The sequence below is a fragment of the Ochlerotatus camptorhynchus genome, unplaced genomic scaffold, assembly GCF_037179485.1.
Source record: "Ochlerotatus camptorhynchus isolate MF236.1 unplaced genomic scaffold, CSIRO-AGI_Acam_v1.1 ptg000086l, whole genome shotgun sequence".
Taxonomy (NCBI): Eukaryota; Metazoa; Arthropoda; class Insecta; order Diptera; family Culicidae; genus Ochlerotatus; species Ochlerotatus camptorhynchus.
The window spans coordinates 2,198,649-2,223,403 of record NW_027040576.1 but is presented as its reverse complement, the minus strand read 5'-3'; the positions used below and the strand labels follow the sequence as shown (position 1 = coordinate 2,223,403).

The 24,755-nt window shown below is 40.3% G+C and overlaps 1 long non-coding RNA gene across 1 annotated transcript in view; it reads right to left on the bottom strand.

Annotated features, from left to right (window-relative positions):
• The window catches only part of LOC135698464 (uncharacterized), a 102,560-nt gene extending 81,399 nt beyond the window's left edge, over positions 1-21,161 (bottom strand). The window contains exon 1 of the long non-coding RNA XR_010517489.1: positions 20,378-21,161. This is a non-coding gene — a long non-coding RNA (uncharacterized LOC135698464). The remainder of the gene's footprint in view (positions 1-20,377) is intronic.
• Positions 21,162-24,755: the final 3,594 nt, after the last annotated feature.

The window sequence follows — 24,755 nt, the reverse complement described above, 5'->3', positions numbered from 1 at the left end:
GAACAGTAAAATACTCCTATATGAGTCAACTTCCTTCGGCGCAATCACACACACCCCTCGCTAGTCAAACAGACGAAATTATTTATAATTTTTTAATTATTCACCAAAAAATGGGTCAAACTATCACCGAGACATCGAAACCGGCATTTACGACACCACCAAAGAAAACAGCGGCAAAAGTGCGCGCGAAACTTTATTCCAATCCGACCGACTTGAACAACACCAAAAAAAAAACGAATCATGATAATTATGTTAATTAGCATTCATTGCCCCCTCGACAAACACAAATACGCACACATACACACGCACACAGAGACATATTTCCGCACGCAGCCGCTTGCTATTCGATTCCGCCATTCAGACGACGGAAATTTGACGGTTTTCGTGTGTTTGCGGTCGCAAAAATCTCCAGGCTGTATTACTGGACTAATTGCTGTGTTTTTGTTGTTGTTGTTTGTTTCAGCCAGGTACCTGTCTGATTTTATTGTGTTTTTCCTTTGCCAGCGCGCGCGCGGAGCAACAGTTCTCGCATTTTTCGAGGTCGCGGTCAAATTAAATTTAGGATAAAATCAAGACCAAGGCGGAACGGGAAATTAGCGTAATTAACGGGCGAATGTCGCACGCAAACGTCAATCAATTAGCCATAAGCGGGAGGGAGTGCCTGTCAAAGTGACAGTTGTTGTTCTTTGTCGTCTATGCGCGTGATTGCAAAAGTGCAAATGCAATATGTAGACTAATTGGGAGAATCAAATTTTCGTGTCTGCTACAGCTACAGGGCACTGTAGATTCTACCAGCGTCGTACGATAGTTCGTGACATCGGACGGAGCGTAAAGCTGGGTTTAGATTAGGCAAGTCAAATGAAAAACTCAGTTGAATTCAATTTTCTTGAAAAGTTGAACCTGGTTCAACTTTTTTCAATTCAAGTGAGTTGATCAAGTTAGTTGAATTGCATGGTTTACACGTTTACAATTGACTTGCTCTGTCTAAACCCAACTTAATGGTAACTGGCAACTGACAATGCGTGAGTAAATGTCATATGAAAAAGGAGATACTTTGTTGTTGAACCCACTTAAGATTTTTGTCAATGGATTAAAGTAAGCTGTCAGTTTCAACCTCACCACTAGTGGCAGCATGGCGCCACCTTCCTATGGGCAAACAAATTTTTAAATAAAAATGTATGGAGAATTGAACATTTTCCAAAAATGTCGATTTTAGAATCGAACACAAAAAACATATTTGGTAGGCCAGTTCGGTAAAAAGAAGTGAAAAGGGCTCTAATTTCATATGAATAAACATTTTTCGGTTTTCTGCATACTAGCGACATCTGTTGCGACCATCAACCAAGCTGTTATAATCTATTTTTGGTCATGCTGCAAGCTGATGGTTTAATTTGCAAAGCCAAGTGCGGTCATTGTCATTGCGCAGAACCTTTGCCGCTTTTGGGCAAAATTAATGTTTACGAGTACCGTCTAAAACCCTTTACGGCATCCCGAAATTACTCTCGTAAAAATTGCAACATCTTCGCAGCTGCACTGTGACAGCAGCAGCAGAAGTAACGGCGGCGGCGGCGGCAGCGGCTCCAAAACACATACACAAACAAATAAATCGCTAAAGAGCACGCTTGAAACGGGCGATCGTATAATTTTGGACGTGTAATTAATTGAAGATTAAAGCCGCTGGCGGCTGCGGCTACAACAAAGTTTCGGACGACATGATGGACTAGTTTCGTTGGAATGGAACATGGACGACGGACGGAGGAGAGCACTGACTCTGATGACATTTCGCATCATCATCGGCCAAGCAGCATAGACAGCGAGATTACGGTGCAATTATAGCTCAAATTAATTGCAATAGAACGAGAGTGGCGTTTATTAAATATATGAAAAGGACCGAGCAAACATGCAAAACTGGCACATCTGGGGGTTGGTGTGTTTGGGAAGGAAGTTTTCCGAGGAATCGGGCGACAGGCAGTGTTGTAAGCTTTTCATGAAGTTCGATTTTTTTTATTAGGGCTTGACAACTGTCAAACTTGCCGTTTCCGTTCCGCTTCCGCCCACCTTGCGTTTGGGCTGTGTTCTTTTTGGTATATTTTCACTTAAATTAAGATGTTCGAAAATCCCACTGTGCTGATCCGCCGATTTTCGAGAAGGTGTTGCCCACAATTTATTCCTGGTCGGTCAGAAATAAGTCTGGTCAAAAATAGCAAAAAAAAACCATCTATCGAATTTAAGTGAAAATTCACCACATGGAACACAGCCTTAAGGCCCGAACGCATTGTGGACGGAAGCGGAACGGAAACGAAAAGTTTGACAGTTGTCACAAATTACATCAAGAAGCCTAACCGATGTCGATTTGGTTCTAACTTGTTATCAATCCGACAAGTAGGCTTACTCAGATCGGGCTTTTCCGCTTCCACTGCCGTTCCGCTGCCACTGCCGCTCCGCTTCCGCTGTCATTGCGCTTGAACCTTTAATGCCCAAGCGCAATGAGAGCGGCAGCGGAAAAGCCCGATCTGAGTAAGCCTACTTGTCGGATTGAAACCTAGTTAGAATCAAATCGACTTTGGTTAGAAATCTTGATGTCATTTGTGACAACCGTCAAACTTTCCGTTTCCGTTCCGCTTCCGCCCACATTGCGATTGGGCCTTTAGGGTGTGTTCTATTTGGAGAATTGTCACTTAAATTTGACACTTCGCAAATAAATTATTATGTTCGAAAATCCCTCTGTTGATGATCGTCCGATTTTCGCAAAAGTTGGAGGCGAACCAGCCTCAGGCTGAAAGCCTCCTAAATAAAGATAAATCAATCAATCAATTTTCGCAAAAGTGTTTGTCAAAATTGATTCCTTGTCTGACAGAAATAAGTCTGGTGTAATAGCAGGTTTAATTGAAAATTCATCAAATGGAACACAGCCTTAGTAGTTTCTTATCTTGACATTTATTTTTGACTCGATAAAATTTTAGACTACGGCCACATTTTTGCGAATTCAAAAGGGTACCCGGTTGAAACTAAAGGCCTAAACGCAATGTAGGCGGAAGTGGAACGGAAACGGAAAGTTTGACAGTTTTCACAAATGACATCAAGATGCCTAACCGATGTCAATCTGACAATTAGGCTTACTCAGATCGGGTTTTTCCGCTGCCGCTGCCGTTCCGCTTCCGCTGTCATTGCGCTTGGGCCTTAACGATTTTAAATTGGCTCACTACTTGACTAGCCTATTGGTCCCAAGCAAATCGTTTAACGTACCCCGATATTCTAGTACTACACTATTTTTGTTTTGATTCGCTATGAAAGTTTGCAGATAAAATGAGGGGTTCGTGGATTTTCCTTTGTTTCGAGGGGTGCATCGATTAGCTTGGGACCGAAGAGAGTACCAGAGCTGAGCCGAAAAGTTGAGCACGTTTCTTCGGGACCTTCTGGTCTTAGAGTTACCTCTATGCTTTCACCAAAGAATAATACTAAGATGAAACTGTCGGAAGAAAAACTTTCTATTTTAGTGTCCTCTTTCACGGTCCCTTTCATCCAATGAATATCCCCCGTATGCAAGATAATTTTGTGGTTTTTCTACCCCCTCGTTAGAGATGAAATTTTGCGCTCAATTTGATCAAGTAGTGAGCCCAATTAAAATCGTTAGTTGCCACCAGTTGGTGTTACCAAGCGAAAATCTTTTCTCAATTTTCCCAAGATTTTTCCTCAATTTAGCGTAACATAATAAATGGATCGCTCCTAAACAGTACCACTGAAATTTCAGTCAGTTAATTCGTGACGTCACGATGCCGAACCTAATAGATCCACCCGGGTTACATAACACACCCTTGCCTCGTACCGCTGCCGCCGCAATCCATTCCCAACAGCTGCCTGTTCCCGTCAGCAGCACCGGCCCCGAATTTTGACGAATCACCACTCTCCCATCAAAAAGGTACAAATTATACATAGTAGTAGTCGGCGCAAAAAAAAAAATGAATCCAAATCAAGCGAACCGGTCAAACCGGTTCTCCGCTCTGCTCTTCCTCAACTGCGCGGTCTTCGAACACCCCGAACTCCGAAGCTGCATTAGCTTAGCGCCGCGCAGCTGAATTTGCCTATTTCCCTTTTCGCCCAAATCCATGGCCTGCTGCCACGTGCCAAAAATTGATCTATATATTTCCTGCCCTAGCCTAGCGGTGAGTGCGCCGCTGCTTTGATGGATTTTGGTGATGACCAGAACACAGGGGCAGCAAAATGGCGTTTGACAGATATTGAATTTTGTGTGTGTATTCCCGAGAATGAATAATTCGGGCCCGATTCAAGGACGATGACAACGTCGACGGCACGGAGTTCTGGGTTAGAACTGGACGAATAAAAAACGAAAACATTTTTCCGCGGAGATAACCTTTCCGAACCCGGGGTTGAGCACTCGCGAGCGATCGGTTCGAGATGAAATCCCGCGGCGGACGAAAAGAGAAAGAGGCAAGAAGGAGAGAGCGGAAAGAATTGATGAAACCAGTTTATTTCTGCTGATTTCATGCTTGTTTTATTTTAATGGTGATTATCATTTTTCAAAAAAAAAAAATATATGTGTGTGTACTAGGGTCCAAGGGAAGGCACTGTGTCGGCTGCGGAAACGGGAACCGAGAGAGATAAACGACTGCGGGATGCTGTGCGAGAGCTCGGTGAGTTGACACGGCGAACGAGTTGGAAAAAGAGCCCAGAAATTTTCGAGTATTTGGACCGGGAATTCGTGTAATGTTTTTGCACGTTCAGCAGAAGCGGAATTCCAGAAGGAAACAAAACTATTCCAACTATCCACGGGCCGACCATGGTGACTCGTTGTGTCACCGAGTCCGTCCGTAAATCTCGCAGACTTGCCACGACGACGGCACTGAGGAATTTCCATCCGCTCGAGAAACCGATCGGCTTTCGCTAACCGGCGCGGTTCCTCCCCGGGGTTCATTTATTTCAATTAACCTTCGCATTCGATTCGCTTCAGCTGTTTACGCCCAGACAGCTACGGAGTCGTGTTTTCGTCTGCCCGGAGGAAAGATCATAGACAAGGCTGATGCTCTCTGCTGCCTGCTTGGCTGCAATTATAGCGAGCAATTTATTATCAATTTTCCTGCCTTTTATCGAGCCAAAACCATCTTTGGGCCCCTCAGAACACAAAAGTAGGCTTGTTTTGACCCCGATCGACTCAGTTCCAACGGTTTCGGGATCGACCTTTGAAAAACCTTCAACACATATGCTCCACCAAAAATAACCGACCGTCCATCATCATCGGACGGGTTGTTCTCCTAGAAGGGCACACGCTTCCCATATAATTATAGACGTTATTACCAAGCTTAGAACCTCCTGGCGAGAATTTCTGACGAACGAAATCACTTTTCCTCCCGCTCTCACTCGCTCTGTCCCGTAAACGTGAATAACTTCACCAGCACACACACACACGCACACTTGAGCGACACGGACAACAACTTGGAACTGGAAACCATCCATCGCCGCTTGCATCGGGTATTATCATTATCATAATAAGATTTAATTATCTTGTAACGTGCGCGCTGGACTAAATCAAACTTCACAGCAGCAGCACCAGCAGGAGGAAGTAGTTCCAAACACTCTCCTCTTCACTGCCCGGTTCAACCACCACCGATCGGGTGGAGAATCTTTTGTATTCATTACACCGAGGAGTTCAACGAATTGACCTGCAACACTTTTACCTTTTGGCTACTTTGATTATGAAGTAATGAAATTGGGTTGTTAGCGGAATGCTAAATAAAACAGCAAAAGGGTTTATCTTCCATTTAATTCCACTTAATTAATTTTTGTATACATGACAGATACGTATTTCGACTACAATGTGCAGTCTTCATCAGTGTCATTCCCACTAAAGAACTTATCAAAATCTAACCCCCTTAAGTACTCATCCCCTAGGTAAAAAAGTCAAGATCATAGGTATAAAAATGAAACTACAATGTGTTGAATCGGAACCTACCTAACTAATAAAAACCAAAGATTTAAGTAAGCTAAAGGAGAAAAATCTATACAAATCTCTAATAAGGAAAATCCCCAAAGGCTTGGTAGCCATCATAATGAAGTAATGAAATTGGGTTGTTAGCGGAATGCTAAATAGATATGGAAGATAAACCCTTTTGCTGTTTTATTTAGCATTCCGCTAACAACCCAATTTCATTACTTCATTATGATGGCTACCAAGCCTTTGGGGATTTTCCTTATTAGAGATTTGTATAGATTTTTCTCCTTTAGCTTACTTAAATCTTTGGTTTTTATTAGTTAGGTAGGTTCCGATTCAACACATTGTAGTTTCATTTTTATACCTATGATCTTGACTTTTTTACCTAGGGGATGAGTACTTAAGGGGGTTAGATTTTGATAAGTTCTTTAGTGGGAATGACACTGATGAAGACTGCACATTGTAGTCGAAATACGTATCTGTCATGTATACAAAAATTAATTAAGTGGAATTAAATGGAAGATAAACCCTTTTGCTGTTTTATTTAGCATTCCGCTAACAACCCAATTTCATTACTTCATTATGATGGCTACCAAGCCTTTGGGGATTTTCCTTATTAGAGATTTGTATAGATTTTTCTCCTTTAGCTTACTTAAATCTTTGGTTTTTATTAGTTAGGTAGGTTCCGATTCAACACATTGTAGTTTCATTTTTATACCTATGATCTTGACTTTTTTACCTAGGGGATGAGTACTTAAGGGGGTTAGATTTTGATAAGTTCTTTAGTGGGAATGACACTGATGAAGACTGCACATTGTAGTCGAAATACGTATCTGTCATGTATACAAAAATTAATTAAGTGGAATTAAATGGAAGATAAACCCTTTTGCTGTTTTACTTTGATTATGTTTTTATTCTTTCTTTTTATTTTTCTTTTTCAGCTGTCTATTGTTCTGTTCTACTCTGGTGTGCCAATTTGACAGCTGTGATTGTATCAGGCATTGTTGGGCGAAGAATGGAATCAAGAAGAAAAAAGGAAAGGGAGGAGCGAAGCGAAAGGGTGCGCTAATTTGTGACTAATAAACCTGAAGAGTGTCTTTCAAGGATCAGTGATTCGGGAGAAAAACATTGCTTCGCAAGGCGTTCTGAATTTTGGAGATTGTGCTGTTTTTTTTTAACGAGGATAAAATTAGGGTTGGCATGAAGAGAACGTCATGCTGACCAAGGTCTTTGGAATATACAGAAAAATCATACTTTGGCAAGTTGAGTCGGATGGATCTTACAGAATATGGTAGATAAATTGTGGAGAGACTACTGAAGTAAACAATCATGAATCTGCGGGGTCATCGAAATTTGGAGCAATTACTGGAGCCTTCTGATACAGCGGAAAAGTAGAGAAATAGCACGGAGCAAATAAGAGTTTAGCGGAAAGTATCTGCTAGGATGGAGTTTGAAGAAACGGTTAAATTTTAGCTTTCTCTCTAACTCTGACCATTCCAGACATTTCTCGGAGGACAATAATAGAATGAAGCCTAAATCTGTGGAACGATACAATTTAATTCATCAAACTTACCGAGAATCTTACTTAAAATCTCGATCATTGGTGGGCAAGAGGAAATTCTAGGAAAACACTGTTCGTTATGACCATTCCGAGCAAGATCCAGATGCCTTCGGAGACGTGTGGCCTCAAATTCCAACAATAATCCGAGTAGGAAATTAACCAGTAATAGACTCCATACGGTGGGATATAATACACTCTTGACCAACTTAACAGCAGCAGTGACAAAGTCTCACATTTCAGGGTTAGTTGTTTATAAACAGTTGCTTAATTCGGTACTTCACGAAAGCTCTCAGTAAACAAAATATCGTACATGATTGTGCCTACCGTGGGGAGCATCAATTCTTGTAAGAAGTAGACTCCGACTTTCCATGAGAGAAGCCTATTTACTATCGTAATCTATCTGTCACGCTTTATACATTCTGGAGACTAACTATTGTGTAGAGTTTAAGCACAAACGAAGTGACAGACGACTAACTGACGAAGAAATCAATTGAAATAATGTGGTTCGCTGTAATAGAATTTTCTTAGAAGCTTGTACCATCAGCCACCAGATGGGCTAGTATTTTTTGTTTTGATTTGAACATAGTTGATTTTGTGTGCAATATGATCTTTGACAGTGTGCAAAGAGTGTATCATTTTGTCATTTTTTTTTATGCATTTCAATTTTGATTAGAGTGAAAGAGATAGAACCAAAACATTCTACTACATTTAGTGTTACCATGTGATACAATCCATTAGTAATGTTGCCATGTGGTACAATCCATTAGTAGTGTTGCCATGTGGTACACTGAAAAATTGCAATAGCAGATGCGTCACCAAAGTTTTCGAGCCGCTCCGTCTGTCACTTCGTTTGGGGTTTAAGTAACCATTTCATGGATAAAAGGTTTCGAAGAGTAAAGATTCGGGACTGTTGTTCTGATGAGTAACTTTATTCGAGGTTTGCCAGGTGCGGAAGAGCACAGTTCCAACCTTAGAATAAATGATCAGCTAGAAAGAACTAGTTTCGAACTGAAAACTTCGACTTTTTCTGTTGATTTACTGTGAAGAAAAGTCCACTCGAGTGAAACGTGGATGCTCTTCGTTTGGGTACTTCATACCCGGCTAGAACTAGAACACACAGCATTTGAACAAACATCGGAATCCGATCATTCTGGGTTGTGTTTCCATTTTCTAGCCCTCTTTGGCGATCCGAAAATTGGGTAACAGCTTATGGCTTTTCCCTGGAAATCCCCGGAATTGGAATCATTGTATCCTGAGATCATATAGCTGTATCAGAATGTCTGTCAAACGATGCATGATGAACTCTGGTTTCCCATGGAATTGTCTTTCGTCTTCTAGGAGTTTTTTTTTCCATCGAAAGTTTCTTTTCGGATCGCTTGGAAGTTTCTCTTATTGTTCCGGAAACTTCTCCAGATTTTTTTTTCAATTGCTTCCAAAAATGTCCTTTCCAGTTGCTCATTTTACTCCTCGTATAATTCCATATGGTTTCTCATAGAAATATTTTTCGTCTTTCGTTAAATGCTTTTTGACTTCACCCGGTAAGCTCGGTAGTTTCTTTTAACTTTCCCCCAATTTCACAACCCACTTTTTCAGGACGATTTCTCCCTGAAGTTTCTTCCAACATTTCACAGAATTCTTTCCAGTATCGCCACACAGCGTCTGTCTTCTGACAACTTTTCGGATAGATATTATAGCTCTTCCTAAAAAAAATTTCTTCTTACTGTTCCCAAAAAATTCTGGCTTACGCTGGAATACTCTTCCGGATTCCTACAGAAGTTTCCTCCAAAATCTTCTTCATTCCTTTATTTAACGTTGGTCTCTGTTCCGCAACCTAGTGCCAATCATCATGCGTAGGATATCGCACCCATTCAACACACATGGGCCGGGACCAACGGCTTTACTTCCCTACCGAAGGAAGACGTGACCAGAGATTGTTATGCCTCAGAAAAATCCCACCGACCTCGGCTCACTCAGACCCATTGGGGTGCGAAAGCAGTCACGTTTACCACTACACCATCGGTTCCGGAATTTCCTCCAAAATATCTCGGGAGGTTACTTCCAGTTTCCGACAGAAAGCTTTTTGAGCATCATCTGAAATTTATTTTTGAGTCACTCCTAGAAGTAGTTTTTGACTTCCTCTGGAAGTTTCCAGATCCCATCTTTCACTGGAGAAGCTTCTTCCAGCGGTGGTGTAGTGGTAAGCGTGATTATCTCTCACCCCAGCAGGCCTGGGTTTAATCCCAGTCGGGCCGGGAAGTAAAGCCGTTGGTCCCCGGTTCATGAGTTGATGAGTCGATAGATAGGCTCCAGGTGTGGAAGCTGCCTCCCTGGCGTCGGTAGCATAGGTGCTCAGCACGGAAAACAAAATCGACGGAAAACAAATCAAGGAAAAAATAAAAAAAGCTTCTTCCAGGGTTCTTCTAGCTTCCCGGGACGATTTAGCCGACATTTCTCAGTAGTCTCTTTCCACTTCAATCGGAAGATTCCTACAACTTCTTCTGGGACAGTCCTCCATATTTCCCAAAAATTCTTTCTGGAAGTGTTTTCCGACTGTTTTCGGAATTTCCTCCTGACTTCCTATGATTTTTTTTTAAATTTTCCAGAAATTTCTTCCAACTTCCTCCAAAAGAGCATTCACTTACTGCTAGAATTATCTTCTGTTTTCCTTTTTAAATTTGTCAGGCCCGATGATGTTTATTTCAACTTCCCACGTAGGGGGAATCGATTTATCGATTTCCTCTTCCTATATGTTCCGCACTCTCACACGGCCAATCAGAACGACTCAGCGCCTTATATCAATTTTCAATTTTATTTCCATACGAAATTTACTCATTTTTGGGAAAACCTGCAGTCACTCATTAGCTATGAGTTCCTGCAGGTTTTCCCAAATATGAGTAAATTTCGTATGGAAAGAAAATACTCTGAGTCAATTTAATTCAGTCGCTAAGTCGTTCTAATTGAACGTGCAAAATCTCCCGAATGTTTCTTCTGTTTTGATCCAGAAACATAATGCAAATTTCTCAGAAATGTTATCCAATTGGATGTGTTCATATTTTAATATTATTTATACTTAGCATGACCTTTATGAAAAAAATAGCTTTTTCCCGGGAAACCGAATATCAGCCTCAATAAAAAAAAAAAAAAAAAAATGGTGTAACGAAGAGACTGCTAGCTTTCTTTTTCTGTTGAAGTCGAACAGCTTCGCAGCATTCTAGAACCTCAGTCGGCGTCTAAAAACAAATTTCCAATCGCCTGTCTCTTTTTCTCCCGTCGCTTAATTTGTCTTTCTTTCCAGCTGCGGTGAAGTGGACGAGTGAAAGAGCGCTTGACTTTGATAGTTTCGTCTTTCATGAAGCATATCAACCACATCCCTGGCAAGACTAGTACTCGCTGAAGCTGCCACCGATGGTGGTGGTGTTAGTGTTGATAACACGTTTTTAAGCTACATTCATGTGTACCGCATGGTTATATCGCTTTAAAAGTTTTTACTAATGTAGTAATGCTGCTATCACATCCAATTATAATGCACTTCTTTTTTAGGCAACGATAATTCTTGTTGAACACAGTAAACAGCGCCTACGGCACAAGAGTAAAAAAAAATCTTCCCCCCTGCTCGCGACAAACTTTCCTAACAACGTATCACGCATGAACAGAGCTTGCTTGCGAATATTTGCAGCAGCTGTCAAATGTTGACGTAAAATCGAACCAGAGAACCAGGATTTTTCGGCTTCACACAAAGTATATAAGAATGACGTTTGTGTCATAGATGTGATATCAACAGAAGTTTCATGACGTATATGACGGAAAATGCAATTGTATATTTAAAGCATTTCTTACGTGAAAACGCTTGATGATCACACGTAATATGTGTAAGTTAACTTCCATCAACATATTTATCTCTAAAAAAACTTTACGAAAACGGAACCGTTATATTAAACAAATTGAAAGTGTCGGTGAAAGGGATTGAAATGAGGTTTTGTTTCAACTCGATAATAGACGTTACTTTCATTGAAAGCGAGGAGCAAAGCAACGCTTCTTTTCCATTTTCGTTTCCTGCTGATAGTCTACCTAGGCATTATAGAAATGATTCGTTGAACACGTTGTACGAAAGAAACAAACGTCGAGTTAATTTTAGAGCTTTGAAAATGTAGAGCCCTGATCAGGACACACTACTTTTTATTAATTTCTGACAATAATTATTGAAATTCGACGGCCCCTCGCTATGATCTCAACATTTAGCAAAATACGCCTGTTTATAGCTGTCAAATTTACTTTTGGGATTAATCATCAAACATTACTTTTTCGTTTTCTTGTCTATCGTAAAACTGAATCAAACTGAAGCTTGAACACTAAAGAATCATTTAAGGGGTCAGGGACGTCATTAATTTTTGAAAATTCTAAAACAGTTTTTTTCATTTAATGTTTAGGATAATGTGTTCACTGTGTTCCGGTAGGCCAGTAGAATTCAAGGAACACATTTTCATGAACTTAATTTTGATTTGAACGAAAAAAAAGGTTTTTAATTTATGAATATTAATGACGTCCCCTTGCACCTCAAGTGTGTGTTTCATTTGGTGAATTTTCACTTAAATTTTATGTCTCCAAAATTTTTGTAAATCCCTCTGTTGGTGATCGACTGATTTTCGACAAGATGTTTATCAACATTAATTCTTTGTCTATCAGTTATAGGGACACTGGAATTGCAGGCTTATTTCCAAATTTTCCCTCTCTAACAATTCACCACACGGGAACAAATCCGATACTATTTTCATGAATAAAAAATCATGAAATGAAAAAACTTGCCATCCCATGAAATCGTAAAAATGATTCATGATTTCGTCCGCGTTACACATACTTGGCAAACCGTGTTCATAAACATAGGTATCTATTATACGCCTATTGTCTTCTATCTTATTCAAGTACTGATAGTCTAGTGGTCAAAGTATGGGTTTAATGATCTCAAGGTTCTTGGTTCAAATCCAGTCTGATGCTTTATTTTATTCTTTTTACATGTTTTGGTTAAAAGTTAAACCCATGAATTTAGCTCATGATTTCAACTCGGATGATTCATGATTTTGGTAATGTTTGCTGCGTTACGGAAAAGTTGCTCATGATATCATGAATATTATTCATGGTGTATTTTCATAACATGAAAACACGCTGTGTGCATGAAATCATGAGTCATTTTTCTTATTTCAGAGATCGGATTTTTTCCCGTGCAATTGGACACAGCCCGAATTGGTTTGAATACATTCAGCGATGTGCAAATTTGACGATTTTAATTAGGTTACCGACAACAGACACTGCCTGTTGAAGCTACTATTTTCCCTACTTGGCAGAAAGTCGACATTTTTTGCTGAGTTTGTTGTTTTAGAACCAGGTCGAATAATGCTGTTGGGTTGCAAACACAGCCAGAACTTTGTTTATACTGGCGATTTTAGTCAAAATGCCCTTTTTGCTACGAGACTAACTTTCAACTACCGCTCCCGTAGGTCACAACTTTGCTGAATCGTTAGGGTAAATCACCGTCCACAGCAAGGGGTAAGTCACTCAGCACATTGTGCTAAAATTAGATTCAGCACAGCTTGGGCACATCCATCGGCACACCTTCGGCACAATATCGTAGGCATTGGATTGTTGTAAATAAAATGGGAGCACTGCTGGACAACTGCCATTGAAGTTGTTCACAACATTACGTGCTGTTTGAGTGTATATTCAGGAACATCCTCTGATGGAATATACCAGAGGAACTCAGACCAGCAGTTCACCTATAGATCTAAATACGAAATGTAAGTTCTAGAGTGGGCTCAAGAGAAAGAGGCGGTTATTCAGACCCCATTCAGCATCCTCTATAGTCGGTCTTCAACAATGTTCCCCACCGGTTCCATCTCTTTCCGGCCGCTGATAGAGTGTTGCTTTTCACAGCACGGCAGGCTAGGTTTCTGGTCTGCCTTTGAGGGCATTATAAAACCCTAAAACACAGGACTTTTATCATCCTTTGAACATGAAACACCAACATTTTGCACACCCGCCACTTCCCGCGTCATCCTAAATCCGATTTATCCTTGCGATCTCAAACGAAAACATTGAAGGTGTCAGAAATACCGGGTTGCCGGGATGGGTATTTTACAAACAATCGCAGCTTGCTCTATGCCCGGCACAATTGGCACACTTGCGGCACACTGACAAAAAAGGTAACCCAAAATTGGTGTGCGGAGTGACCTACCTCTTGGTCCACAGTAAAATCTGCCACTTAAAAGGGTGCCCTCGATAAAATTGCATCACCAGAAAGGGGCTCTAAATTTAAACCCTATGAGTTTGAATGTTTGATTCTTTTTCAGTTGATTTAGTTCAGTGTGTATTGTCTATATTTTGTTAGTGTTGATGACAGATGTTCACTGCCATTATGTGTATAACGTCCCATGGTCTATGCAATCCTGTGTATAACGGCAGTAGATTGGTTACAAAAAATTGAGTTGGAAGATCAAATTTGTACACGTATCTTGAAATCCCGAATGTTGGAAAGATGTTGGGAACCATGTTTTCTACTGTTTTAGAGAACGTTTAACCACACAAAAAAACAAACGTAACACATGGGAAATTTATCACTGAAAAACACCGTTGCTAACACTCTACCGCCATCTGTTGAGCATGCTACATATGATTCATAGATGACAAATGGCACCAAGGCAGATGACTATGAGCGCCACTGGCAGAAAACTTTCAATTGATCTTTATTTTCGTATTAGATGAAAAGTATCCGAGTGTTGGTCTGTGGTTTAACCACCGACAAACCGACATGAATGACGATAGCAAAATCAATAAAATTTCTGACCAAAGCACACTACTGACATCTGGCTCCATGTTCGCGGGAAATAATTAGCTAAGCCATGGAACCGCATGCAAAATTTATGAAATGGTTCGTGTCTGATCCATTCTGAACCAATTATTTTTATCTAGATCAAAAAATCCTATGGTTTTGACAGTTCGGATCACTGCAAATTTAAATCGGCCGTTTACGATTTTCGGGCATAAGTCAGAATTAAGTGTCATGTCGGTTTGTCGGTGGTTAACTGTTAATCGTTATCACCGAAAACCAGACTCTTCCATGTGAACTTTCAAAAAATTCTGAGAATTCCTTGTAAATGATAAGAATTTAGAGGAAATTATGCAAATGTTAAGGCAGTGTAGATCTATATTCAATGTGTTGCACATAAATGGAGCGTCAAATTTCATTCAATATCAATTCAATATCTAGAGAATGATCTTTAGAAGCCGTACTCTAACGGAACTATCCACCTACCCTCTTCTAAAGATCATTCTCTAGCTAATAAATCATCACACTAAAGCTTCATGTTAGCATTTCCAACCAACTCTGAAAATCGTTAACTTCGCGTTTGAAGTAACATAAAAACACCTTGAATGGAAGTTTTAATATCTTTTTGCGTGTGTTCCAATAGCTTCAGGGCAGGTCCATAGATTGCAGGAAATTTTCTAGAACTTTTGTGAAGATTAAAGAGCTTCAGGGCAGTTTCATTAACTTCAGAAAAATTGCAGGACTCTACTGAAGTGGCCAAAACTTGAGTAGAGTATAAAGATCTAAAGGGAAGAGAAATCAGAGCAGTTTCAGGAAAATAGCGAGATCCTTCAAGAAGTTTTCAAAACTAAAGAAACTCTAGAGAACATCAGGAACTTAAGGAAAATATCAGAAGCATCACAGATGTCCCGAGAAGTTCATGGAACTGTAGAAAACACCAGGAAGTTTACGTCACTTTTATAAATTTCAGGGCAATCCCTGGAACATTATCAGAAGAGTAGCAATAAATTCAGGAAAGATTATAGCGCTCCACAAGTATTATATTTGTGGAATTAACATCCTTGGGGTAATAAGGAAACTTCTGAAACAATTTGGGTACTTCTGGGAAGCTTTTTCAGCTTCAACGTGGTCCCACCAGCTTCAGGGATACTGCGGTAACTTTAACGTATTTCTAATACAGAGAACTTGTGGGAACTTTATAGAAGTTGTAAGAACTTTAGGAAAGCTCAGAGATCTTAAGGGTAGTCCTAATAACTTCAGGAACGTAAGTACTTTTGGGCAAGTTTAAAGATGTGCGAGGGTTAGTTTAGATAAATTGAGGACAGCACCATGAACTTCATGAAACATTTTGAGAAACTTTACGAAATTCCAGAAATTTCAGAGAAGTCTAGAAAACTTTAAACATATGTTGGTAATTGAACAGAAGTCCAGAGATTTTCAGAGAGGTTAAAATATTAAAGGACATTTCAATTAATTTCAGGACAGTATCAAGAATTTAAGAAGAATGACGGGAAATTCAGTATAGTTTTGAGAACGTCAAGAAAGACCAACTATTCTCATAGCAGGTTTAGTTAAGATCAAGGAAATTGCAGGATCTTTACAGAAGTTACTTTAGGGAAGTCCAGTTTACCCGTAGCCTAGTTGTAAAAATCAGTGTATAATAACTGCTCTAAATTTACCATTACTGCACTGTTATGCGATGGATTTCAATTTAATCTCATAGTCGAGCAGAGATTTTAAGAAAATGAGTAAAACATTTATTTTCGTAAGAGCTATTAAGACCTTATTTTTTCGAGGTTCTAGAATAGAATATCTCTAAATATTATCCCACGCTGATGTTGGTTCGAGTGGGAGGAAGTGTGACTCTCGTAACGAATGTAGTTGATGAGTTTAGTTTTTCCCATCGCTATTTTTGGAATGGATCACATCATTCGAGCAGTTCAAAGTGACGTTTCCTACCACTCGAACTTTATCATAGCGTAATATTATGAGGTTATTTCTAACCTCGAATAAAAGTAAGCATAATACGAGAGCTTAACGACGTGTTCTTGGGTATCATCCAAACTATTTGTGGGATAGTTTGCCTATCCAGGACAAAGTATTTGTATTTGGTATTTGTTTATTAGGGTAAACAATCTTAAATTTATTGCCTTCTTTTCTTAAAATATCTGGTCGTCAAAAGACTCCTCGATCATATGATTAATTGAAATGCGGAGCTACGCGAAGTTATGCAGCTTTATAGCAAATGTATCGATGAAATGAAATTGTGAACTATTTTGAAATGCTTGATGAAAAAAAATCGATTAGATTTGCGTTCAAATGTCAATACTTCTTATCCGTTTTTGCTGCAACGAAAACTAAATAAATTAAATTGGTTCAATTTTGTCAGATTCAGTTGATTCGAATATCAAAATGTTTCGGCCAGACTTTTTTGGAGTATGATCCGTAGGTAGCTAAGTTTGATTCTACTTAATTAATTATTGCTAACTCTAATGACCATATTACAAAAAAAAAAAACCGTCATGCAAAATGTTAAGATTTATAAAAGTAATTTTGAGAATCCGTAGATTTTCTTGTTCACTTGTTCACTAAAAATCTAGAGAATCCGTAAAATGTTATGGTCAGTCCGTAGATCTGCAGAATATCTAGAACTCCTTAGATCTACGGATAAATCCGTAGTTGACCACACTGAATACGATGAACAACTAGCACCGTCCAGCAGCTCGTTGCTATTTTGCATTTTGACAATGCAAGTCAACCATCTCTTTATTCAATACAAAGTAGTTTCTTGAAATTAGTATTGCGGAATGCGCAAGTCTCTTTATCCTGATTTTAAGTTTCACAGTTCCACAGTATTTTTAATCAGGTCTACAAATGGCATGATTTAAACAAAAGTGTTACTTGAGACACATCCCAAGTAACATTTCAAGTTTTATCAAGGTTTTAAAATGTTCTACAAGTCTAATTCATGGTCTATAGAACCCTCATAAAACCATCATTGTTACTTGGGATTACTACCGAAGACAACATATCAAGAAGACTGGCAACTTTGCCTGAATCTGAGCGACAGACACAGTAGCGCCACCGACGAACCGACATGCCACAGGAGCATTTCGTATGTCCACAATTCGAATTGTCAAACGAGCTATTCGAACTTTCAAACGGCCGATCAGATCTGTCAAACGAGGTGAGACGCAAACCAAGGCAATATAAATTATACGTGGGATCGTGTCTTTGCTCATGGTATGACGCGATCGGATGAGTAGATGTCGGTAGTGTTTAACGTATTTTAAATATGGCGTCTTGGGCACGAATTTGAAAGTAGCTTATATGAGCTGTCACGTCGGTTCGTCGGTGGTACGAAATCGTTCGGAGCATTTATCTTTGAGCGGCAGATGACGCAATTGTGCCTGTCTCATACCGATCGTTTGAAAAAATGGAAGAGTTGCCAGTCTTCTTGATATGTTGTCTTCGTTATAACCCTTAGGAAAGCAATATTGTCAACGGAATTTATAATCGAATTGCAGGAAGATTTTTGACAAATATTGAAAAAATATCGACGGAATTTTTAAAAGAAATCCAACGGATTCCTGATGAGAGTTTTAAGTGATTTTTGTTTGGAAATGCTGATCTGAATCAACCATTTCATTCGAATAGTTAAAAATTACGATTCCTGCCGCTTGAACTTCGACATAAAACAATATTTTGAGATTTTTTCTCTAGAACCACGAGAAAAGTAACCAAAAGTGGTGCGTTTCATAGTAGAATAGTAATTAGTGTCGTCAGTTTTGTGTCCTCTCAGGTAGCAAGGTAGAAACTGCTTGATGAAGTGGTCCATAGCAAGGTAGTTTCCTGGAAAAAACCCTGACAAGAATTCCATGGTAATTTTGATAAGCTATCCAAGATAATCTGCCAGGGTGGCCACTGGATTTAAGACTTTAAGTTTTCCCGGTTAAATGGAAACAGCTGAATTTGAAAGTTATGAAATTGAGTTGTCAGTGGAATACTCATAATGGCGAAAAAAGGTTATTAATTTCCATTAAAGTCCACTTAAAGAGAATTTGGAGTTTTGGAGGACTGTCCCAAAAGAAGCTGTAAAAATCTTCCAAGGGAAGTGGAAAGAGACTTTTGGGGAAATCTGGCTGCAGCTTTTCAGGAAGTCGGAAGACATTTACAGGGGAAGCCAGAAAAACCTCGGAAAAACGCTTCCGGGCATGTCTGGAGCTACTTTTAGAGGAAGTTGAAAACTATTTCTGGGAGGAGTCAAAACAAAATTCCCGGGGAAACTGAAAAAGCTTCCCGAGGAAGACGGACACTGGAAGAAACCTTCTGAAATATATTGAAGGATGCTTCCGTAGAAATTCGAACGAATCTTCCAGCATAAGCCAGAAAAGTTTTGGGGCAGTTGGAAGAAACTACTAGAAGGTGATAGAAGAATCTTCTTGCAGGATATCAGAAGACAGACACTGCCTGGTGATAACTGGAAGAGTGCTGGGAAAAGCTGGATGAAGCTTTGTATCATTGGGAACTGCTCCAAAGCTTCATCCAGCATTTCCCAGAAAGCTTTTAAATAAAGAAAAGTTTAAAATTCTAAAAATGTCCTTTCCACAGATTTATTTTTTTATTTTTTGACGATCATTTGTGATATTCATTTAGTGTGCATTTTTTTTCCAACATTCAATTCTCAGACGGCCAGTGTACCGGTAAATTTATCCTTAATTTCACGTGACAAAATTAGGAGCCATGCATTTATTATGTCATGCGAAATTGAGGAAAAATTAACGCCCCCTCTGTTCGCTACATTTTCCTATCCGTAAATAATTGCTTGTCACGGAATTTTACAACGCCCTCCCCCTTAAATCGTGACATAATTGACAACCCGTTAAAACATTGTCCCTTAATGAGACCTAGTTATTATCAGAAACGGGTCTCAGATAGCCTAGTCAGTAAAGGCACGGTATTACCAAGTAGGAGGCAGCAGGTTCGTCTGTTTGAAAACACATCTTTGATTATTCACATCCGAAACGTGGTCTTAACAACAACAACAACAAGACAAAGAGTATGATGAATTACTTGATGGTGTTCACTCAAATCCAAATATTTGTCACACTTTCTTCTGCCTTAGGACAAAATTTTTGGATCATCATCCGAGTAACCAACAAGCCCGCTAATCGCCCTTTTTGCATCGCCATAAGGCTGATTGAACGGCTAAAATAAAGTTTGGAAGCCCTGTAATAACTTTATAACGCAAAAAGGGCGATTATCGGGCAGTTAGCGGGCATGGTGCTTACTTGTTCACCCGGGCGAGCAAATAAAATATACAAGTCGATCGATCCCAATGTTAGATCCAAGCTCAACTAACGTTCGCTAGGCGATAAAAAAAAAATGATGGCTCCCATGCGTTGGAAATTAGTTTTGTTTTATTTTTATACATTTCAAAATTTTAAAACCAAATTCGGTGAAGGAAGATTCAAGTCTAGCATTTAGAATCATAAAGACCTAACTGCGATGGTCGATTCTCAGCATCGATTTTCTCTTCTCATTACCACAGTTGAGTGAACAAATTTTCCGAAATTATTACAATACAGTGAAGTGACCGGATTAGAAATTTTACTCCAGCTGAATTATTAACAAAAGTGAACTTTGATGAAGAGAATCGACCATCGCAGTTAGGCCCTTATGATTGTGAACGCTAGAAATGCAAGAGTAGTTTAGAAACCACTGTTGTCAAACAACGATTTAACAAAACAAACCGACACCATGATTGTTTTGAATTGAATATCAAACAACAAATCTTATCAGCTGATTGTGTAGTCCATTTTGTCATTGCTCCTCATCTAGTGGGCTAATCACAAACCACAATTCACTTGACACCTCAAACGACCTTTGCGAGATGCTCCGCGTTCGCGCCCTTATCAAAAATGATACCGATGATACCCAACCGAATCCGGACGCCCCGCTCGACAAACACTCACTCTGCCAAACAGAACCTTCTCAACCGTAAACAAAAACCATCTTCGTCATAAAAAAAAAAAAAAAAATCTCAACCAACCTGGTCATGCACCTCCTCCTTGCACCCCCGCCGATGTTTATTTGATCTGCTCGTCAAACGACGCCGTCCACCAACAATGCGATCTACCGTCAACAGCCGAACAACTGTACTCACTCACTATGTTGTCACATCAACAAGTCATTCACTTGTCAGAACGGACCGTTCCGTTGTTATCAAATGCTGACCACCACTCAGCGCACAGTCTGCTCGGGTCCCTTATCATTTCGCTGGAAAACCGCACTCACACGTGCCTTCCTCTGGTCCTCGTCCCTCGCGGGTGAAGAGGCCGAGGGCAGAGAGAAAGAGAGTATGGCGGCACAAGCGTCATGAATCATATCAACAATTAAAAAGACTCGCTTTCACTTGGCACAACAGTTCCTCGTTATCACAGCAGCCCGACATCGCGGCCTTCTCGTTCTGCTGGCAGCGCAACAGATAACAGACACTTTCTCTGTCCCTCTCGTTCTTTACTAGGTCGGTCCTTCTTCCCGAAGAAGCTTCCAGCTTTCTCCACCGGATGGCGGCACAGTTTCTCCGGCGACGTGTAGGCACAAGTGGCGCCACTGTCAAGGCCCTCGCGGAATTTGCCACTTTTTGCCAGCGGAGTCGGCGAAAAAAGATGCCGCCATAATTGTCACTAATTTTGCTTCCTTCGCGGTTTGCGTTCGCTTCCTCGCGGAACTCCCTGCACCACTACAGTTTACAGCGTTCCCGGTACCGGCGGGCAGCTCCCGCACGATTCGTTTCGCAAGGACTTCTGGTGATGAACTGGCACCCGCTTTGGCACTGTATTTGTCATCTAGCTGTGCGGTTGCAGCGGCCACCGACACCACCCTCACCGCCGATTCCGTTGTCTCTTCTTGCTGCTGCAGGATTCTCCCCACCACCCCCCGGAAACTGCCCGCGCATCGCGCATGTTATTTCGTAACCAAGTTTTTTTTTACCCTGTCGTTCTTGCAACCACTTCCACTTTATGCCCATTCCACCAAGCCCGGCGCGCGATATCTTGCCAGGAATCAGCATGATTACTGGCTATAAAAAAAAGAACAGACCCAAGCACTCACTCACGACACGCTACTTCGTTCTTATTTTTCTAGTCACACTACACCGCGCGCGCTCACCACCGTGCCACACTCAGCACACCAGAATACACTCACACAAATACAGCCGCGAGCAAAGAGCCGCGTGATCACGGCAGCGCTGGCAAACTCTCACCCCCGTCCATCCCTTCCCACACTACGGTGACGACGTTCACTAGCTTTGGAAACCTGAAACTCCACGAACGAGCGGCGGTGGCGGTCTTCTTGGCTCCTCATGTGTTCCGCACTGTCAAGCACAGCACAACAAACAACTACACTGCACCGGGCGAACATAGCTACACACGCACACGTGTGTCCTCTTCTCTGAGTGCACACTTTCCAATCTTCTGCAAAGAGCAAGGGGCTTTTGGTGCACGGTGTGAGTGACCACGCCCACTTTTACCCCGTCGTGTGCTATGCTATTGCAATTGCAACGACGACAATGGTGACAAAAATGTGCGACTGCTTGTTCAGCAGCGTGTCATGTCGTGGAAGGAGGACGTGAGCGGGGTTATGCTTGAAGCATTACATTTGAGGGGAATGTGGAAACAACATGCGCAGAGGAGTAGGAATGAAACTGAACGATGGGAACGGGTTGATTTTTTGTGTGCTCTGGTGGATGATAGGAAAACTGCGGATCGTAGTTTATAGCCCATGAAAGCGAGTTCTCAGCTGTAATGTGCTGCTGTTCGAGATAGCGGACGGAATTGGTACTATTTTGCATTTGAAATATTCACGGACGTAAAATGATACTCACTGGCTGAGCCAAGTTTGCTAACTTTTTGTTTTTCCCATTAAAATTTTACTCACTTTCGTCAAAAGTTGATTTACTTACAGCTGTGAGAAAAAACAACTTTTGAAGAAAGTGATTAAAATTGTGATGGAAAAAAATTGAAGGTGGGTACATTGACTCAGACAGTGAGGTACTTTTAATGTCCTTGTTTGAGAATGAAGTGAATGAGGGTGAACATTATAGTGGGAATAGGTTCTTGCTATGGAAAATTAAATAATTCTAATGTGCAAGCAGTACAAGCCAACTTGTGTCCTTGCTTCGTTAGATTATAAATTTTGGGTTCAACACAGCCCTACTATAAAAGATTGCAAGGTTTTATCGTCGATCAAGAATGTTAGATATTAATTTATTTTATTAAAACAAAAATCTTGTAATTAATGTTCAGACCTTGATAATGTTGGTTTCAGAGTCTTGAAAATGTTGTCATGTAAAGTCATTTCATTTCCGTTCTGAAAAGCTAAATTTATCCAGCTATAGCGAAATAAGGGTCAAATATCCCATATTTAAATTCCAACGAAGGTCTCTAAAATGAATATTCAGAAAATCAGATGAAATTATTGCTGAATGCACTTATGATTTGGTGAACCATACCAAATTTTGAAATGTAAAACTGTCGTAACAGATCCAAAAAGATGCAAACTTTTGGCTGATTTACCAAAATTGTGGAACAAGAACTTTTGGTAAAATGTTTGAACTTTTTTGTAGTACGCTTTTAGAAACAATTTTTACGCGGGTAACAGTTTAAAATGTCTAAAATATTGTTTCCTGTGAAAAAATTATATAACAAAGCCTAATTTATTAAAATTAAAACAAAAACACTGTTTGTTTTATGATTTTTGTTTATTTTCAAATATTCATGGTTTCAATATAAAAAAATTGCATTTTCCATGAGCTTTATTTAAAAAAAAAATAAATAAGAAGGGTCTGTGCCTAGGGGCACAAACGGAAGCTAGAAAAGCATGAGCATTTAGTTGTTTTAATTGATCAATTATCTATTATCTCAACTCTTTTCGTTTTTGAATTGTAGGCGTACCAAATTTGTAGTAATCTTTTACAAAGAGAGTTGATTAGGAGCTGATTAAGAGAATAAATCAAAATCACTTGCACCCCTGCATCCAAGTTTGGTTACAAGATTACAACTGTGGTCGTTGGGGGCTTGTGGTTCTGAATATGGACAAACAAGCACAGATAAATTCTATTTCAACTCTTTACTGATGTAAGCTTGATGGCCCTGAAAAGGGCCGTTTTATTGAGGAGGACATCCATGGCCACTTACGCTTGGCGTGTTTAGTGTAGGTGACAGCATCACGGACCCCATTTTCCAGGAACACCTTCAGGACACCTCGTGGATCAGACCGGAGATACGTTTGACACCACCACGGCCTTACCAGACCTTTTCCTCCTTTGCCACGACCAGTCAATTGTTGCTTGTTAGGTGTGAATGAGTGGACTAGCCACCACCTTCCTACTGTCCGAAGCCAAATTGAGCTAATGCCATTTTTTTTGCCATTTAAATGATCTTTATTTCTTGTGATTGTGTGGTTTACATGTATGAATTTGTTAAGTGACACAGATGCGTCTTTTCAACTTTGGTACATTTGAGATTTTAATTATTATTTACAGTTCCTAGTCCTATCAGGCCTATTTTAAAGTATGACCACCTTGGTGGGATTGGTTTGATTTGAATTGGAAAAGGGAGACTACTTATAACTACTATTTACAACTACAACTAACCTACAACTACTATGTACACCTAACCTACTATATACAAATTGCTTATCAAAGCATGTTCTGATAAATTACATTTTTGTGCAAATTTAGTCTTAATTTCGTTAATTTTGGAATCTATTTTGGCAATGCCTACCTCTTCATGTAAATTTGTTATTCTAGTGTCGAAAGGACGATCAAGAACCATCCTCAGCACTCTATTCTGAGCGACCTGAATTTTGTTCCTGTGAGTCTGTGCACATGATTCCCACACCGGAGCTGCGTAGAGGATCGCAGGTGCTATGATTTGTTTGTAGACGGCCAGTTTGTTCACCCTTGAGAGGCGGGATCTGCGGCAAATCAGCGGATACAGACACCTAACCAAGGCGGAACACTTGACTACGGTTTTCTCCACATGCGAGCGGAATAGAAGCTTTTCGTCAAACAACATCCCGAGATAGGTTACTTCGGCGGACCACTCAACCCTTGTGCCATCCATGATTACAGTACAAGAGGGAGCCGGTTTTAGTTTGGGTGATTGTCGATGGAGGAACATGATTGTTTGTGTTTTGGAAGCATTGATTTTGATTTTCCACGTGGTGGCATAATCAGCAAAGGCGTTAAGGCATCGTTGAAGTTTGTTCGTTATTTCGCGAGGCATCCTTCCTTTGACGGCTATTGCGGTATCATCTGCGAACAGGAAAAACACGCAACCGTCACCGAGGGGAGGAATGTCGGAAGTGTAAATGCTGTAAAGCAAGGGGCCCAGCAGACTGCCTTGCGGGACTCCTGCTGGGAT